The 20,225-nt window shown below is 49.2% G+C and overlaps 1 protein-coding gene across 1 annotated transcript in view; it reads left to right on the forward strand.

Annotated features, from left to right (window-relative positions):
- Window positions 1-20,225, forward strand: part of ABTB3 (ankyrin repeat and BTB domain containing 3) — a 246,289-nt gene that overhangs the window by 68,841 nt on the left and 157,223 nt on the right. The window lies entirely within an intron of this gene.

Raw genomic sequence — 20,225 nt, forward strand, 5'->3', positions numbered from 1 at the left:
CCTTTTCATGACACAGCCTGGCTGCCTGGCATGAACTGCCTGCCCTGGCACTAGGTCAGGGCTGAGGTGGGCACCCACTGGGAAAAGAAAGCCTGACTCACTGAGCAGTGACAGATGCCACCCCACTTGGAATGGCCCAGTGCAGGCAAGGCTCAAGTTGGTTTGCAGGAGCCTGTGTTTATGCACGCCTGTCCTCAATGAGATAGCGTCATTTTTCAGAGCAATTTAACCATGGCAGTGGGCCTGTCCCCACAGAGATTAGATAATGCAGACACACAACAGCACAGGTTGGTTCCCAAAGAAAAATTCAAAGTCTCTGAGCCAGGCGGGCATCTTCTGAAAGAGGAAGCCGGAGGTACATTCCCAGGGTGGGTTCTCCTCTGGCCAGGAGCAGAACCATCAGTTGAAAAGCATGCCCAGGCCACTCCAGGAGGCTGCATTTCATGTGCCACCTCCCCTGTGGAGCATTTGCATGTGCCCCAGGGCATTCACTGTCTCTTCCTTTCCCTCTTCTGGTTCTTGCATTCCAGGGCGTGGCATCTGCCTGCAGTTCTCACGCTGCTCAATGTCACTGTAAAATCCAGGGCATACAATTCAGGAGACTCCTAAATTATGGCTGAGGAAGGGCCAAGGGGAAGGGAGCTGATTGTTTACATTTTACACAGAGGCTCTAAACTCACACATTTAACAGGGATTTCCATGGAGCTCTGTGCAACTTACAAAGCACAATTTGGCTTCCCAGAACCTTCTAAAACCAGTACAATCAGTAAAACTTTAAGCATGCTGACTCTGGAGACCAGACCTGGGGTGAGTTCTGTATGTTCCTAGATGAGTTACATACAGTCCCATCTTCCATGTGGCGGGAGCAAGGGGGAATTAAATCTAACCTCAGTGTATGAAGTGAGAGCCAGTGTTACTCGGGACAAATCCCTTACATTGTCTGTAAAATGTGATGTACAGAAAGGCGTTCTCAGAACAGGTCCATCACAGCTGGTTTCTCCTCTGTCACTGGAGCAGGTCACAGTTTCATTGGTTGAGTGCCAGATGAAGTAGGTGGCTTGTGTGCTTAAGGGACACATTTGAAAAGCAGTTATCTTTAAACCAGCACAGCTAGCTGGGAAGGGTGGGGCAAAGGTGCTCACTGAACACCTTCTCTAAGAGTGGCTCCTTTTTGAAGATACTTAAATAACACATTGGCACGACAGTGGTTAAGACCATGAAGAAAGGAACAGTGTAGAGACAAGACCTCTAGAAGCTTCCCCAGCAGGGTTGCAGCTCCCCACCCCACACCCACTCATTCCCTGGCTGCCTGTGTCCTAGAACGCTGGACTCATACCCTGGCTGGGAGGGGAGCTCATTCTGGCAGCTGGGAGCCCTGGAGGAAGCAGCAGACTCAAGACTCCCATGGCCCCTGTGCTCTTGACATGAGCTCTTTGAAAGAGGTGGTGGATTCACCTGCCCAGAAAATGGTAATAATAAACATATCACTAATATGATAGCAGCTAACACTGCCCTGCACTGTGCTAAATGCTCTCTCTACATTAACTGACTCAATAGTACATATGTAATAAACACTCCAATGCGCCCATCATAAGACCGCCTGGGGCACTCACTAGCCAGACAGGTCGTGGGGCTCTCTGCTGGAATTTCTGATGGAGTAGATCTGGGTCGGGGCCCAGGAATCTGTGTTTTGAACAAGTGCTCCAGACGACCCTTATCTACAAAACAACTCGGAAATACAGAATCATTATTTCTCTCTGTCCCTTTTTTATTGCTGAGCTGGGACCGTGAAACTTAGCAGTTTCCACGCCTGTAGCTATTCCCCAGAACTGAACCTGGTCTCCTTGTGAAATGGGGATGTAAGAGAATGCACTCCCCAGGGGGTGTGAGCATTTGTGAGATGTGGCATTCAAACCCGGACTCTGGCACCTGGTAAGTGGCAGAGGGATCGCTGTTGTTGCTGTTATTTAGGGATGGGCGGAGCATGCAGAGGGACGCGCCCTTGCACCAGAGTGACCCCACGAGGGGCCTTCACCCGGACGGGAGGGCCCTTTAGCCCTCTTACTGCTGGAATCTGCTCAAGCTAATCTCCCTCCGCCAGTTCTTCCATGTAGACCGGTGCCCGCAGGAGAATGGATTGGCAGAGAATTGGATACTCCCTGCCTCCCTCCGCAGCCCTGTTTAAAAGGCCCGGGACAAAGTAAAATGCATTAACTGAGCTCATCAGAGAGCCCCCGCCGTGTGGGTAGGCCTGGCCCCTGCCCGCGTGTGCCAGGCCACAGACCAGGCTCCAGACCAAGCCCTTCACGTGCAGGACCACGCGGCAGCGCCACGACCTCTCTCGCGGCCGCATCCCGGCTCCCATGGAAACCCTGGGTTTGGTTCTGCGCCTGGAGACCAATGAAGCGCTGCCTGCACCATGTTCACAAATGGGTTCTCTTTCATGTCCCGTATTTTCTCTGCCTATTGTAGAGGCTCGGCCACAGAAAGCAAAAGCACAGAAAGGCCAAACGGAGAAACAGACCGACAGAAAGGGAGCCAAGGGGAGGCGGTTACATAACCCGGCAGCCAGGCTGTCTGCAGGCCGTATGACTTATTTAGCTGTCTGTCTTTGCGGGATGTCAGACTCCATCCTTTCCAGCTGGCTCTCCGCTCCAGTGATTACATTAACACTCAGTAATTATAGGAAATAGACACCTCTCCAGTCACCAGCGTTCCCAAGTGGCCCGGATGGGGGACATTTAATACCAGGAACGCCCGATCGCTGGCCTGCACACTGGTCCCTGCCCAAGTTCTTGACAATCTGGGGCAAAATGAGACAGAAATGAGAGCAGAGTAGGGAGCTTTCCCAAGATGCAAAATATGTACAGTTTTTAAAGGCTGGTGCTTGATACTGAGCTTACTGTAAAAATGTCCTTGAAAAAAATCCAAAGTGATGCTGATAATAATTAGTGGTTGCATCTGTCACTTGATGTAACACTAAGTTGGGCCCTAATATTAGTCTCTACTTTGGGATTGAATTCCTGATCTATGAGATCCTAGGGTTTAAGAATCTCTGCTTTAAATATAAAGGGATAGCATAATGAACAAAGTAAAATAATAACAAATAAAAGAAATCTCTTTCTTTTTAAAATCCCATGTACATAGCATTTTAAGCCTCAACCTCTCCTCTTTAAACAGTAGGTAACAACTGCTGAGGATTCCTTGCTGGCTCCTCCTGCCTTCCTGCCTCATCTTCTGCCTGCCCAGAGCAGGTCCTTGGAAGCCTCCTCACCCATAGGCCCATCCCTGTCTTGAGTCTTAAGGCATTCTTGAGGGAGAGTAAAAAAGTAATTATAATACAGCCACCACTAGCTACATTTTTACTAGGTACCAATCACTTGACATACTTTATTGAATCTCCACAACAACACTAGAAGGAGAGTACTATTATTAATAGTGCCATCCTACTTTATAGATGGGAAAACTGAGGCTCAGAGAGGTCAAATCATTTACCGAAAGCCACACAGCTTTGAATGGCAGAGCTGGGATGTGAACCCAGGTACCCTGACACTGAGGCTATGCAATTAACTACTAAGTATACTGCCTCCCATGGGGTGAAGCATGGTAGTGGTGAAGGATGGAGCTGGATTCAGATTCCAGCTTTATTACTTGGACTGGGTCTTAACCTCTCTGAGCCTCTGCTCAGAGAGGCCTCATAACAGCTGCCTCCCAGGGTTGATTTGCAGATAGAGTGAGGTAATGAAATGCCCTTGAGACATGGTACCTCCCTGGCCTTCTCCTCACCTGGATGGGAATCTGTGGTCCAGCTGCACCTGCTGGCCTCTGAATGGCTTCCTGGCACTTCTTTTTTGCCACTTCGTCCTTAATTTGCTCCCCACGATAACTCCAGCTGCAGCTTCCCTTCCTCCCCACACGTTGCTTTAGTATCTCTCTCAAGCCCTGACCAGCACCCCAAGCTCTACCCCCACCCCCAGGATTCTGCCTTGTGAGAGTGGTGGGGCCTGCTGAGCGCCCCCCAGCCCTGCCTTACCCTACCCTAGGCCTTGCAGACAGAATTCCTACTTAATTCCTACTTAATCCTTGTCCCCTCTGCTGACCCCTAAATGCCCCCTCTTCCTGGATTTGATCCCTGTAGCTGGCCCAGTAGATTGGAAACCTGTGGGGCGAGCAATCTCCAGGATAGTAGCCGTGGCTCTTGGGTCTGTCATACCCCATGTTTGTGGCCCACCCAAGCTGTGCTGCCGGGAGGTGGGAAGGGGTGGTCCCCAGCCATCGTCTGCCTGAGATACAGATCCTTGCTTCTCCCCCACTGGCTCCATGTTACCGAGAGGGTCCCCTCAAGCCTTGGACCCAGGTCATGTGTCTACCTGCATGGACGCCATTTAATGTGCCACCTGTAATGTCCCAGGCATGGCCTGCCAACCACACATGGAAGGGAATCCTCTGACTGCCTGTGAGGTGGGTCTCATGAGCTTCCATTTGATGAGCGAGCAAACCGAGGCCCGGCGAGGGCAGAGAGAGGTGCATATTGCCCAGGGCCTGTTACTGACAGATCTGGACTTTGCACAAAGCCTTCCTGGTTCTCCATAGCCCCGTGCCTGGCATAACACAGGCCAGAAATGTAGTGCGTTGTTTAACCAGGCTCTGTCTATTTCCAGAATCTGCAAGAAAACTGGGGGGATGGGTGGTACCAGTTCCTCACCAGCTACCTCTGCCCAAGGGGTGCCTGCACCTCTCCAGTGACCCTTGTTCATCTCACCCCTCAAATGAGCTTACAGATTCCTTTTAGCACCTCCTAGAGCTGCAGGAAAATAAAATGAGATCATATCTGCAAAATGTTCACCCACAGTCGACACTTAATAAATGTTATTCTCCTTATCCTTGATAAAGATCCCCTATTAATTCAGCAACATTCTTGTTTTTTAAAAAATAGAGCTCTCTGGGGGCACAGACTAGATGGTTAGAGAGCCCTTCGCCGTCACAGATCTCAGGGGGCAGAGGAAAGGCCAGGCAAGGAGGCACCTCTCTGAAGGGCTGCATATTCACGCAGAACTCTAAGGATGCCCTGAGAGACCCTCCTTCCCTGGCCCCCTCCCCAGGTCAGAAGTATACAGACAGAGGGGGCCCGATACAATGCCTGGAAGTCTTTGGAATTTATGTAGAAAACGAAATCAATGGCAATGAGATTTTATTCTAATGATCCATATCCCATCTGCTGGAAAGAACTTGTGTCCACAGAGAAATCTTTCCATATTGTCTTGAAGGGAGAGCAGCCAATGAAACTGCAGTTTGGGGACTTGGCCCCATGAAGATAAGGTCTCTGCTCGACACAGACGGTGCCGCTGTGCCCTCTCCCCATTGCTTCTCAAGAGCTCTCCTTGTGACCACATCCCATCTCTTTAAAATGCATGGTTGAGACTGACCTGCTCCAGACAGCCTTTGAAAGCAACTCTAGCATTTCTTGGAGCATCCCGAAAGATGGAGGATTCTGCAAACACCTTGCTGGCCTCGGTTCCCCTGGGACATCTTCTGGCTTCTAGGAATAAAGCATACCCAGTGTTGCTACCGGTTTGGGGAGCACTGATTAATGGTGCTGCGACGCTCAGTAGAGGCAGGTGCTTTTTCACTGCTGTGGGCGGCCCTGATGGATGGCACAGCCTCCTCCGGGGCTGGGGAGGCCTCGATCAGGGCTCCGTCTCCCCACTCCAGGCCTTATGCATCACTGTGTCCCGGCTGCCGTCTGTGCTTGAGTCACTGTTTATGTGTCTGAGCTCCTGTAAACCTCCTAGGCACCCCACAGGGAAGGCACTGTTATTGTTGTTCATTTCGTAGCTGAGGTTCAGGAGTCACCCCATCCCAGGCCTCACATCAGTATGAGGTGGCAGATCCAGGATGCAGACTCAGGTTGCTGTGAACCTAGGGCTCTGCTGTTTTTGCTACTACACTCTACTATTGTGAGCAGATCTTAGGAGCAATGTAGACGACACGTTGGTTTGATTCACCAGCCCTAGGAGGTACCTTTGTCTGGGTTGCAGCATTCAGTTGGCCAGGTTGTGCACTGCACAACCCTAGTGGGTACCAGTCACTGAACAGTGTGCAGTGCACAGCTGCACAACCCACATGCCAGCCCTGGGATTCCAGCTGTTGATTCAGTGGGAGGGTTCAGGAGAAGGTGTGTTGCCCATCAGTTCAGGGCTGGACAACTGGTTCTGCAGCCCCCACTTGTGTTTTCAGGGCAAGTCCCTTACCCCTTCTGTGTCTCGACTCTCTCATCTATAAAACAGGGAATAGCACTGTCTCTCTCTAAGGACTGGTGCGATGAGTACCTGAGTTCGTCCATGTCCACTGATTGGGTTGGCCTGGAGTGTTGGTTTTCAAAGTGATTTCCATAGACTCTCCCCAGGATCCTGAAGAGGGCTCAGAGGCCCCTGACACCAGAGTGGTGCCCTTGTTGTTTGTTCTATATATTGGGCTCAAAAACGAAAGACTCAAAAAAGGCTTCTGGTGGCTATAAATAAACAAATAAGTAAACATTAAAATCTCCAAAGTAGATACTAAGGAGCCATGGTTCTGACTAGCTAAGATTTGGAGAACAGGCCTGAACTCCCACCAGGAAACCCAGACAGACTGGGCCTGTATGCTGGGCCGTCCTGCTCTGAGGGGCTGCATCGGTATTGGGGTAGGGGTCCCCAAAGGAGCCAGCAATGCACAGGCTGGGGCAAAACTCATCACAAGATGACGATGAGGAGGTAGAGTCACCAAAGTGGCCACAGTGGACCAGGGTAGTGTTTCCCAAGTACCAGTTATTTGAACACTGACCCATGATTTTTGCTGTGTCTGCTTACAAGAGGCAGTATGGCCTTATGGTTAGGAATTGGGCTACCTGGGTTTTCTATTTACTGTTTATTGCATGGGCAAGGTACTTAATCTCTCTGAGCCTCAGTTTTCTTCTCTGTGCAATGGGGATGATAGTAGGGCCTATCCTTGGAATTGTAATGATTGAATACATGCAAAAAGCACTTGGCACAGTACCTAGCCCACTATAGGTGCCAGTTGTTCCTTAAGCAGTGTGACCTTGGCTTTTTACTTCAGTTTCCACACCTGTTGAATGGAGATACTGATAACGGCAGCTAGGGTCATTGTGAAGATCGAATAGTAAGTAGTCATCAAGGGATTGAAATGGTTGCTATTTTTATTTGCTTGGATTTTTCTTTAAATTGATGCACATTTTAATCCCGTCCTGAAGGTGGCCACCATCTGAGTGGTGGGGCAGACAAGGGGTCAGTGGTGGCACGGCCATCCGGGTTGTCCTGCTGAGTGACTACAGGAGCTGCAAATGACAAACACTAGGAAATCCTTGAGTCTGGGCCAGGGCCACAACGGGCACCTGACCCGCCAGCTCATGCTGGGAAGGGAAGCCCGTCCCTGGGGGCCTGTGCTATAAACAGACACATGGCCTGGCTTGGACACTGGCCAAGGAGGCCCTCCCCACCCGGGGTTGGTGGCCTTGGCTTTCTTTTTCCTACCCTCCCAGGGCTCATTGTCCACATGTCCCATGAGTGCCGAGCAATTAGAGATCAGGTGCTGGTCCCCGTTCTGTCCCTGACCAGCTCCCCGACTTGGGTATGGTGCATCCACTCTCTGTCCTCAGGTTCCCCATCTGTAAAGGGGGGCATGGTCTGGATGTCCTTGGAAAGTCTCTTTTTTCCCTGCTCTGGTTAATGTGAAGGGCAGCATAGGGTAGTGGTTAAGTAGAGTTGAGTCAGACAAATCCTGGGTTCTAGTTCTGGTTTTACCATTACTTACCTGGAAACAAGTTACTTTCTCTGGATATCAGTCTACTCATCTGTGAAATGGGTTGGCCATGGGGTTGTGATAGTGCCTGTCCCATAAGGATTGTGGGTTGTTGAGAGGATTGTAGGTTCATACACACAGAGTATTTACAGTGGTGCCTGGCACCAGCAGCACTCCCCCAACGGAGCTGGTTACAGTCGGGACTCAAAGGCCAGGCCTGTGTGACTCCAGAACCCGAGCTGGGCTGCTCCTTAAAGATGCCCTGTTTTCCTACAAAGTCCCACCATCCTCGCCTTGGAGTGTCATTGATGTTAATTAAGTCCAGGAGCCTCGGCAGCCCCAAGTAAACTTGGAGTGCCGAGGTGGTCCCAACCAGTTCGTACTCATGTTCACTGAGCATCCTCTCATTCACTCACCTGGTGCTGCGTAGTGAGCACCTGTGATGTGCCCGGCACTCTCCTAGGCACTGGGGATATGTTAGTGACCAAACAGGCAGACATCCCTGTCCTTAGCACACAGTCTAGTGGGGGAAGACAGATACAAAATAAATAAACAAATAGAATATAAGCATGATTCTCCAAGTGTTTCTTCAAAAAAAATGTAGATGACTTTCTGACTCTCACCAGCCCCAGCCCTGGTTGAAATGCACTGATCTATAAAATCTGAACCCTCAGCTCAGTTTCTACTCTTTTCCTCTGGGAGTTCTGAGTCACCCTCCTCCAGGTTAGGCCCTCCCTCCATTATCTTTGTGAGCTCAGGCTCTGGAGTCACACAGGCCTAATCTTTGAGTCCCAACTATACTTGACCTTTCCATTCCTGTCTCCTCATCTTTAAAATATCATTGCGTACATCCTATGACTGTCATGAGGATTAAAGGAGGTAATACATGTAAAACATTTAGAATAATGCTTGCCCCTGTGTGGCCTTGGGCAACTCACTCTCTGCGCCTCAGTTTGCTCATCTGTAATGTGGGCACAAAATAGTGCTTAATGCGCAGGGGACGTGGAAGTCTTCAATATGATAAGGTATATGAAACTCTAGCTTAGCACAGAACTGGTGCTCTTTCTCTTCTCTCATATTGATCAATTATTGCTGTGTAACAGATCATCCTGAAACTCAGTGGCTTAAAACAACATCTACTTATAATTGCTTATGTATCTGTGGGGCAGGGGAGGCAGCAGAAATATTCTAGGCTTAACCGGGCCACTGTGCTTTAAGCCGCAGATCCAGCAGAGAGGCTCCTCGCTGAGGTTTTGGCTCAGAGAACTTCCAGCAAGGAGCAGAGATTCGGAGAGATCCTTTGTATTTTCAGCTGAACCGTGGGACACTGGGTCTGAAATACTCCTTGGGTTGCTGCTCCTGATTGCCCAGGGACGTGGCATGCGTGGGCTTTTCCTCCCAGGAATGTTGTGCAAATAGGGAGGATGCGTGAAGGAAGGCTAGGCTGCAAAGCCCTGACGTGCCCCCATCCCCCCATGGAACTTGTCCTTGCAACAAAATAAATAAAACTGTCAGCTGGAAAAATGAGAGGCAAGCCGACCAAATATGATAAACTGTCTCTTACTGTGTATTGTGCTCTCTACAATGAAACCCCAAGCAGATGCTAAAAATGAGTGCAGCTTTGTGAGGAGACAAGCCTGCTCTGTGTGGCCGAGATTTTTCTGAGAAAGGTAATTTAACTGCAACGCACAGAGAGGAGAGAAATACAAAGAGTGGTAATTTGGAAATTGTGTATCAGGTGGTTTTTAAAAAATTGATATTGTTGGTTATTTTTCTTGTATTAAAACCCAGAGTCTGCTGTCTCACCCTTATCGCTCATTCAAGGCTGTGTTGACGTTTCTAATTTGCAAATTTAAAGATTGTCAGGAAATGGTTTAAACACTCCGCGCAGTTGGGGAGCTCCCTGACTGTTAGTGACAGGGCACGGTAGGGAGGGGAGCTGGGCTGGATTTAGGGAGATTTGGGAATAGCTCATGTTTACTGAACACTTAGTGTCAGACACACATTTTATATTATCTTACATTAAACCTGTGATTTCCATTTTGCAGATGAGGACAATGAGGCCCCGGAAGGTTAAATAATGTGCCCAAGGTCACACAGCTCCTAAGTGGCAAAGCTGGCATTGGAACCAGGCACTCTGGCTTCTGAGCCTTGGGCCCCCACCCACCCACTGCTTCCCTGCCTCAGGGAAAGACCATAAGCCTCAGAGTCAGTGGGTTTGGGGATCCAGATTTATACTCTGCTAGTTACTTTGGGGCTCTGTGGCTTTTCACTCATTCATCCATTAAGTGAGTGTTAATTGGGTGCTGTGCTGGGCACCAGAGGCAAAACCTAGATTCCTGCCTCTTCCGTTTTGTAGCACCCACGCAAAAGTATAGGGGTGCTGAGAAGGAACTTAATGCTCTAAGGGCATGTGGCCATGACTGGGACCTGGGGGTTCTGGCAGGCTTCCCCAAGCAAGGGACTTTAGAATGGCTCTCTAAAGGAGTGAAAGTCCGCTAGGCTGTGGCTCTCTGTCTCAAAACTCTCAAACTTGGAACCCAGCTGCCATGCTGTGAGAAAGCCCAGGTCACATGGAACGACCACATGTAGATATTGAGGCCACCAACCCCAGTGAGAACTGGCTACATAATTTGCAGACTCCATTGCAAAATGAAAATACAGGGTATCTTTTTTAAAAAAAAAAAAATATTACTAAGAAGCTAAAGACAGCACTAAACCAAGCACAGGGCCCTTCTATGTGTGGGGCCCTAAGCACCTTCACAAGTTAAGCATGCCTGAAGCTGACCCTGGCACTCCCTGAGGTCCCAGCATCAACTGCCTGCAATGAGGGAGGAAGAGTTCACGGTGACTCCAGGCCCAGCCATCGTCAGATTGCAATTAGGCGAGAGACCCTGGTTTCGAGCTGCCCAGCTGAACCCAGTATACTGCCAGATTCGCAAGGGTAAAAGAAATAAATAAGTGTTTTTTTTAAAAGTCAGCTAGGCTAAATAAGGGGGCAAGGTGGGTTCTGGGTGGAGGAAAAATGTCAAAGTGCTGGACCAGATGTTTGTATGGTGTGCCTGAGCAGCTGGAAGTGGGCCGTGGGAGTAAGCGTGAGAACAAGGCTCGGGGAGCGTGGCCAGAGAGGGAGAGAAGGACCTAGGATTCTGGTCTCGGTCCTGAGAGCAGAGGGTGCCATTGGAGGCTCTGGGGATGGGAGGAGCGTGCCTGGGTTTGCATTTTGTCAGGCTCACTCTGGTGCTCTATGGAGGGCAGGTGGAGCACTGGAGAGGACACGGGCAGCTGGCTGGAGGCTGCTGAGGGTGAGGGATAGCGGCGGCCTGGACCAGGCGGCTGGCGCTGGAGACGGCGAACGGAGGTGCCGTTTGCTAAAACAGGAGTGAGAGTGGGCTTTGAGGAAGGGCGCCGTGGGTTTCATTCTAGATCGGTTGAGTTTAAGGTGCTTTTGATAAAAAGAGATGCCAGTCAAACATCTGGATGTAGCAAGCTGGAAATGGAATTTGGGATCCATCAAGGTGTAGATGGAAGGAAGCCTTGAGTATTGATGAAATAAATGGCCCTGCAGCGTGTCCAGAGCTGTGCTTCCCTGTACAACAGCCACTAGCCACTTGTGGTTAATAAAATTTAAAACAACCAAAATTAAATATAATTTAAAATTCAGTTCGTGGCCTGTCCAAGCCACATGTCAAGTGGTCAGCAGCAATGTGTGGCTAGTGGCTCCCTGCTGGACAGTGTAGATGGAGAACATCCCATCCCAGTAGACTTCTCTTTGACGGGGCTGCTGTCGTGAGAATGACAGGGAATCTGGGACCAAGTCTCCTAGCCTGGTAGAGGAGGAGGGGCTGGCACTGAGAAGGAAGATCCAGGCCCTCCTCGGGTCAGACGTTTCACTCGCCTGAGCTTTAGTTTTCTCCTCTGTGTAGACATTAATACCTACCTCCTGGGGGATTATGTGGATTTAATGCCATAATGTATGTCATAATTTATCGAGCTCTTAACAGATGCCAGACACTCTGCTAACACTGTACACTTAGTACAGAGCCTGGCAGTCCTTAAGCATTGCCTAAATGGATGGGAGCTATTCAGCAGGTGCTCAATACATGCTAGCATCCCGACCTTTTTACCCTTCCTCATAGCCTTCCACAGACAAGCGGTGATGCCTTGCCGAATCTCATTACCCCTCTGGTCCTGTGTCCCCATCTTTAGGAGGACTGTGAGCCCTCTGAGCCACCACCTCTGACCCTGTGGCCCATCAACTCCAGGGCCCCATGGCGTGGTACATATTTATGCTTCCTCTTACCACATCCCTCGGCCCCGCAGGAATTACCAGCCGTGCCCAGTGCCGTGAGCTTTAACTGCACTGATGAGTTGTTGGCCTTGTTTATGAACTTCTACTTTGCCATGCATTGGCCCTGAGCGAGTCCCCTCAAGGCCTTGAGCGCTGGGGGCCATAGAGCATGACTCGCTTTGTGCTGGGAGTATCTCTTGTTGCCTCAAGGATGCCTGGGCCCCAGCAACCTTGACTCATTTCGAGAGATGAGCAGTTTCAGTGTCCTTTTGGAATTGTGGGCCTTATTACAATTGACAGTGTTTATAGGGTGGACCTTTGTTACTCTACTGCAGACATTTATTGAGCTCTTAATAGATGCCCAACACTCTGCTAACACTGCGCACAACCCCTGACTTTATCCAGCAACAGCCCGTATGCTGTGCCTAGTGCAGCTCGCCCCATGGTTCCCAGGAGGAAGTGGAGGTTTGGAAAGTTCAAGTAACATGCTCCGGACCACAGAGCTCATGGTCTGAGCTGGGCTCCGGTGCCTGAGCCCACATGCTTACTGTTGGATAGTGCTTATCCATCCAGGCAAGACACATTAGTCCTGCGGGGTTGAAAGGGACAGTAAAGGGGAGCTGTTTGTGCTTAATGTCCTCCAAGTGGCAGTGCTACTCATGAAATTGCATTAACAGGGGGACACACAGAGGTATGAGCCGGGAATTCAGAGATCCTTTTGTTCTTTTGCGTATGAGAAAACTGAGGTCCAGAGAGATGACAGCTGAACCAGGTGACACACAGGTTAATGAAGACACTCCCTTCCCTGACCACCCAGTCAAACTGGAAGCCTGGTGCTGACCTAGTTCCCTGATTAATTAGGGTGCTCTTGCTGGGGGCAGCAGCATGGGATTGAGGTGGTAGGAGGGTTAGAGAAGCTCTGAATCTAGGACCTCACCCTCAGTTGGTTGCCCCCATCCTCCACCCTACCTGTCTAGTGCCTGATGGTCCCCAAACTCACAGGGTTATCAGAATCATCTGGGGTGCCTGTTAGAGCTACAGATTCCCAGGCCACGGCCCTCATGCTCCAGACGCGGTATGTCTGGGGTTGCAACTGGTAAGTGGGTCTGTTTTAAAGTCCCATTAATGTCAGATTTGGAAACTGCTGCCTTAGTCCAGCATTCCCCAAAGTGTGTCCCATTGAACATCATCTCAGTTCTACGGGGATGTTAATAGGTGTTATGTAAAAAAAATCTTTCAGGCAAGTATGTTTGGAAACTGTTGAGTTAAAGGAGTGATTCCCATCTGTGGCTGCATGTTGGAATCACCTAGGAAACATTGACAACTGCTGTCTGGGCTACACTCCTGAGTTCCTCTTTAGGAATAGGACCCGGAATAAGTATTTTGTAAAGCTCTCCAGGTGATTCTAGTATCCGGCCAGGTTGAAAGCCACTAGGTTAGACAAGCAGGCTTAAAAAAAAAAAAAGCAGAACTTCTCAGGACCTTTAGTACACAACATATATTATGAATCTCCAAAAGGAGAAACAGATTATTTTCTTTCCCTGGTGACCAGGGGCAGACAAGAAGAAAGACTGTATGGCTAGCAAAGAGAAGTCATGGTAGATGAGGAGAGAGTGCCCTGGTAAGAGGAGATGATGGGCAGTGTGACATTCAGAGGCCAGTAGAATGTTTTAACTCAAATGAGCATGAACGGTTTTTATTATACTGATGTGAGTAATGGTGATGATTTGGTAATTGGCTAGTAGTTCTAATACCTTTTAGGCTATACAGATGGCATTTCTGTAAGCAATAAAAATAATGTTACAGGTTTATTATCTCGGTAGGGCTCCAACCCCACTGGGTGGGTCGTCTGGCCGAAGAGGTCAGCTCCGTCCCGCAGGGAGTGATGCTTTCAAAACACCAGCCGCTTCAAGCTCTCCAAAGGCTCACCATCCCACTGGCCACTCTTTTTCACAAAGTCCTCCATGAATGACGTCTAAACTTTTGTATTATGTACCCCTGCCAAAAAATAAAATAAAATCATTATATGCATGTTCATTTAGAAATTAAATACCTGCACTACCAGCAGCACTATAGTGAAATTAATGAGTTTCATTTCCTTCTTATATTTTTAGGTTCAAATATAAATGTAGGTAGAAGTTTCAGTATTTGTTCCTGCACCTCGCTCCATCATCGTCGCACCCCGGTTTAGCTCCCCTACGTGATCTGGTCCCTGCCTTTCTCCTGCATCATCTCTCACCCTCTTGCCCCCCACACACTGTGCTGCAGCCACTGGCTTCTATCTGAATTTCCAAGTGTGGCTCAGCCTTAGGGCCTTTGCACCTGCTGTTCCCACTTCTTTGAATTTTGCTTCTCTTGCTTTTTGCATGGCTGGCTTCTTGTCACTTGGGTCTTATTGTCCATGTCATCTCCTCTGAGGAACTTTCCACGGCCACTGCATCTAAAGCTGCAATCCAGCCGCTTTCTCTGGCATGGCCTGTTCTAGTTCTCTGAGTAGCACTTGTCACCATCTGATGTTTTTCTTGTTTGTTCATCTACGGCCTGCCTCTTTCAGCTGTGGGGAACAGTGCCAGCCATGGTGTGAGGGCTCAGTGGCTGTTTGTTGGATGAACACACAAACTGAGACTCAGAGGTTAGACATTTATCTAGGCCACGCTGTTGGTAAACGCTGGAGCTGGGATTTGAACTCCGCCCTGTGTGACCCCGAGTTCAAGGTCCTTTGCATTATGCCAAGCTGCCTCCTGTCCTTCAGAGGCCAGCCGAGACGTGCTTGAGCCCAGACCTTGACAGCTGGAGTCTGAAATCTGTTTTGATGTCAGACGACTATGGAATTCGAAAGAAAAAACTATGACTGGCTGGCATTTTCCGCTGTTTCACAGCCAGCCAGTGATGGGAGTCTGAAACAATTCAGGCAGGCCCGGCTGCAGATTGGAGAAACCTGGTCAGGAACTGCAGAAGGTGGACGCAGCCCGGAGAAATGCTTGGCCCACGTGTCCTCATGAAGCCCAGGATCTGAGGAAAGGTGCAGGACCCCTGGGAAGAAAGTCCTGCCCTCTTCCCTCCCGTTTCTTGTGCAGTTTTGAAGTGTGACATCAAGAACAGACACCTAGATGAAGAGGCATTCAACGCCCACGTTCTTTCTTCTATTGAGCACCTGCAGGTTGAGAACCTGTTCGTAGGTGCTAGAACTGCAGCTGGCTAGCCCCTTCTCACTGCACGCATCCCTTAGGCCTACGGAAGGGGGAGGAGAAGGAAGCCGCAGGAAACAAGATGAAAGCCTGAGGCCCTTGACCTTTTGAAGAATAAATGGTTCATTTTGATACCTAGTTAGGTGTGTTTAACAATCCTGTCACCTCCCTGCGTTACTTCATTTTCTCTTTCCAGGAGCAACACACTCACATTTGAACTGAGGAGTCTGATTGCCAGGCTCGGGCAGGTGTTTCTATCTTATTTTCACCCGTGGCCTCTTCATGCAAGGCCTGCTGTCCCCTTGTCCTCTTTCTGTCGAGCACAGAACCCTAATGATGAGTGAACAGGCAAGATTACGAGTGTCACATTTGACGCCTGAAGGCAAAGAAATTGGCAATTTATTTTTCCTGCCTGCATCTCCCTCTTCCCCATCCTGTCACCGAAACAGTATTGATATTCAGCTGTAATGAGGTTTCCTCCATCTCTCACTCACTCATTCGTCCAAGTGTGGATCCTTCATGGTTAAAAGCACGGCCTTTGGGGTCAAACACACCCCCTTCTGCCACCCACTGGCCTTGCGACCTGCATTAGTGACCTAAGGCTGCTGCAACTAATCACTACAAATTTGGTGCCTCAAAGCAATAGACATTATCCTCTCACATTCCAGAAGCTAGATGTCCAACACCAAGGTGTCCTCGGCAGGGCCACACTCCCTAGGGGAGGACCCTTCCTTGCCTCCTCTAGCTTCTGGTGGGTGCCAGTGATCCTCGGCTTGTGGCCACGCAGCTCCAGTCTCTGCCTCCGTCTTCACGGGGCCACCTCCTCTTCCATCTTCTCCTCTGTATCTTCTAAGGACTCTTGTCATTTGATTTAGTGCCCAACTAGATACTCCAGAAAGATCTCATCTCAAGATCCTTAACTTAATTACATCTACAAAGACTCTTTTTTCCAAATAAGATCACATTCACAGGTCCCACCATTCAACCCACTCCATGACCTAAGGCACGTTGTTTAACCTCTCTGAGCTTCAGGGTCCTTAGCTTTTACATGGAGATGCCTCTCCTACATAGCTCGCAGTGATAAGATGTGGAAAGCTTTTTCAGTGCCCATGCATAGCTCAGGCTCCAGCAATGGCAGTGACTCTTACTTATCGAGTGTTTGCCATGTGCTAAGGTGTTGTTCTGGGCTCCCGCTGTATCCCCTAACAATGAGTCCCAGGCCCCTTCTGATACAGTCTGCAGAACCTGTGTTTAATTCCTATCTCCCATCTCTCACTCACTCGTGGGCACCTGCACATTGACCAGAACTGTGGATAAATCTCTCTTTTTCCTTGTGTCTCTGGGTGAGAGTAGTTGGATTTGCAGAAGGAGAATGCCTACAGAAAGAAATGCCCAGAACCTCTCCTGGTGCCCCACTTCCCCGAATTCAGCTGCTTCCCTGCTCCTCTGTCCCCAGGTAGCAGATGGCCCGATAATGTAATGCCATTACAGGGAGCAGGTCACTGGGATTTAATTAAGAAACAAAAGCACTTTGAGAATGCCTGCTCTCACAGACAAATTCGAGGACTGGATAAGCAGGGTCACCAGGTTGCACAGCCCTGGAGCCCACATTCACAGCAGAGTCCAGGTGAACACCTGCCCCCCCCCCCCCCCAGAGAGGTGTATAACGAGGCCTGCACGGCTATGGGCAGTAGCCTGCCAGGGAGGGAGAGATATTTGTTCTGTGACCTTGCCCTCTCCCATTTCAGTCCTCAAGGCACCGATCTGCTTGGTTTCCTTGTAAGCCAGTGGGACACTTAAAATAAAATCCAGATTATTGTTGTGGCCTAAGAGGCCCTCCGTGGTCTTGCCCCTGCCTGCCTCCCTGGACCCTCCTAGTTCCTGTCTTCCTATGCTCAGTATACTTTTGTGTCTCCAATATGCAGGACTGATTCCTGTCACAGGACCTTTGCACTTGCTCTTTCCTTTGCCTGACCGTTCTTCCCCCAGATATTCCTGTGATTACCTCACTCAGGTCTCAGCTGAAATACCACCTCCTGTAAGAGAACTGCCTGGAACACTCTGTTTTTGTTGCTCCCTGTATATTCAGCTTGGAATGCCATAACAAACTGCACAGGCGAGGTGGCTTAAACAATAGAAATTAATTTTTTCACTGTTCAAGAGTCTAGAAGCCCAAGATCAAGGTTTTGGTTGATTTGGTTTCAGGTGAGAGCTATCTTCCTGGCTTGCAGATAGCTCAGACAGACAGACAGAAAGCACACACTCTGTCTCTCTCTCTCTGGTGTCTGTTCTTATAAGGACACTAATCCTATCAGATCAGGGCCTTATCCTTATGATCGCACTTAACTAATTACCTCCTTAAATACTCTATCTCCAAATACAGGCACATTGGGGTTAGGGCTTCAACATGAGCATTTTGGGGGTACACACATTCAGTTCATAACACTCCCCATCGCCACCCCACCACTCTATATCCTGTTACTCTCAGCTTCTTAACCCCTCTGTGCTTTGACTTCACACCCATGAAATAATGGAACCTGACGACACGGGATGGTTATAAGGATTGAATGAGTTACTGCACAAAGAATACTTAGACCAGGGTCTAGCACAGAGGAGGTGCTCAATAAATGTTATTTTCATTGTCAACTTCATCATTATTTTTAGCTCAGGCTCGCTAGCCCTGACTCAAGGCCTCAGACACTGCTTTTCTGTACAGACGCTACAAGAACAAGGGTATTAACGAAGGGACAAGAGTTAGGCGAAGAGCTGGGCAAGGGCATTCCTGGCAGAGGGAAGAGCATGAGCAAAGGAGGTTGGCCGTGGGGAACCAGTGAAGGGTTTTCAACAGGGGAGTTGTGTTGAGGTTTGCATGTCGCAAAGGTTACCCTGGAGCATTTCCCCCAATGAGGATCAAACCCAAGAAGAGGGCCCCCATCACTTCACTGAAACTGCTCTTGCAGGGGCCCCAGCTTGCAAATCCAGTGGTGGGTTTTCAGGTGATGTCCTTCTTGACTGCTCTGTTACATTCGATAGATGGCCACACCATCCCTCCTAAGCCTTCCATGTCCTTGGCTTCCCTGACATGCTGTTAGGTCTCCTGGGAGGCAGTGCAGTGAGCTGGAGAGAATCCCGGCCTTGGTCCTGAGTCGGAATCATGGCTCCATCACTGTCTCCCTGTGGGAGTCAGGCAAGTTCTCTCGCCTGCAGAAGCATCTCGCTACCCTTGTGATTACAAGACCTGCCTGGGGATTGATGTTAAGTGTGTAGAAGTCACTCCTCTCCCCCACCCCTTTCTTCTATCTCCTGCCTTGCGTTTCTCCTCCTGCCCCTAGGTGTAGGTGTCCTTCCAGGGGGCTGCCAGAACCAATGCTGTTCAGATTACATGAGCCTTGGTTCCCAGTTTTTCTCTCTTCCACCAACTTTCTACACTGTTATAAAGGCCTCAGAGCCCCTCTTTCCTGGGGAAAGTCTACTGAACGTTATTGCCTGAGATTTACTCTGGGCCTGTGTTTTGTTTTCTCTGTATATTTCTCAATATGCTGAGTCTGTGGAGGAAACTTTTGCCTCCAAGAGAAGGTGCAAGAATAGGCAAGAAGCACAGTCTACTGAGACGCTTTTTAATTAGCCTCGTACATGGATCGATTTTCTCTCCCTATTTAAACTTCACATCTCCATAGTTTTAGAGAAATGTGCCAATTTCTCTAAATTCCATGCAGTAAAAGAAAAAGGAGAGATTTGTTGCCAACTGAGGAGGAGGGAAGGGATTTCCTTTAAACACCCGAAGCACAGGGACCTCCCTTCTGGGACCTTCCACAGCAGAAGAGTCAGCAAATGCTGACCGGATAATAAATTGGTGCCAAAAGACAGTAACCTCCTCCGTGCTTCTTTAATGAAGAGAGTGAGATTCCGCTAAGACTTTCTCAGAATTTAAGGCAGAGAAAAAGCCCATAAAGTTCTTCTGCTAAGAAGAAATGTAAAGAGTGCTGGAGTATTTTGGGGAGCTCAGCAGTGTGTGTTTGTTTCTTTTATGGAGCCCCAAAAGTAAAAGTTGAGCTGCTCTGTGGAAGCAGAGAAGGGTCTCAGAGTGCCCCCCCCCCCCAATGCCCCCACTCAGCCTGAAGGTAAACTGTGCTTTGAAAACCATATATCTCGGCCAATCTCTCTTTCACACATGGGAAAATGGATGGACCAAAGAGGCTGCTGATTGCCCAAGGTCATTTATTACATGTGCACATTTGCTCAGGCTCCCAGGCACTGTTCTGGGCCCTGGGCTGTAGCAGTGCACCAGAGACAAATCTCTGTCCTTATGGAACCTGCACTCCAGTGGGAGAGGCAGGCAGTACGCAAATGGAAAATATATGTGATGTCAGGTAGCAGAAAGTGCTACAGAATAAAGTATTTTTAATTTCTGTTTATTGACTTGAGAGAGACATTGATGTGTTGTTCCACTTATTTATGTATTCATTGATTGATTATTGTATGTGCCCTGACCAGAGATTGAACCCACAACCTTGGCATATCGGGACGATGCTGTAACTGAGCTACCTGGCCAGGGCAAGGAGGGCTATTTTAGATGGGATGGCCTCAAAGAGATGAAATTTGAGCAATGAGGAAGAGGCAGGAAAATATTGGCAGAAGAGGGAACAGGTGCACAGGTGTAAAGGTCCTGTGGTGAGAATGGACCAGCAAGGAGGCTGGCCTGCCCAGGGCTGAGAAAGTGAGGAGAAAGGTGATGGGACATGGGGCAGAGAGGGAGCAGGCCGGATCTGCATGGCCTCCGCAGGCCATGACCATGACAAAGCCTCGCAGGTGGTGGGAAGCCTTTGGATTTTTATCCAGAGTGGGATGGGGGTCATTGAATGGTTTGAGCAGAAAAGCGGTATGGCCTGAGTTAGATTTTAAAAGGATCTTTCTGCCTTCTTGGTAAGTGAAAATAAGCTAATGAGGAG

The sequence above is a fragment of the Miniopterus schreibersii genome (genome assembly GCF_964146895.1).
Source record: "Miniopterus schreibersii genome assembly, chromosome: 2".
Taxonomy (NCBI): Eukaryota; Metazoa; Chordata; class Mammalia; order Chiroptera; family Miniopteridae; genus Miniopterus; species Miniopterus schreibersii.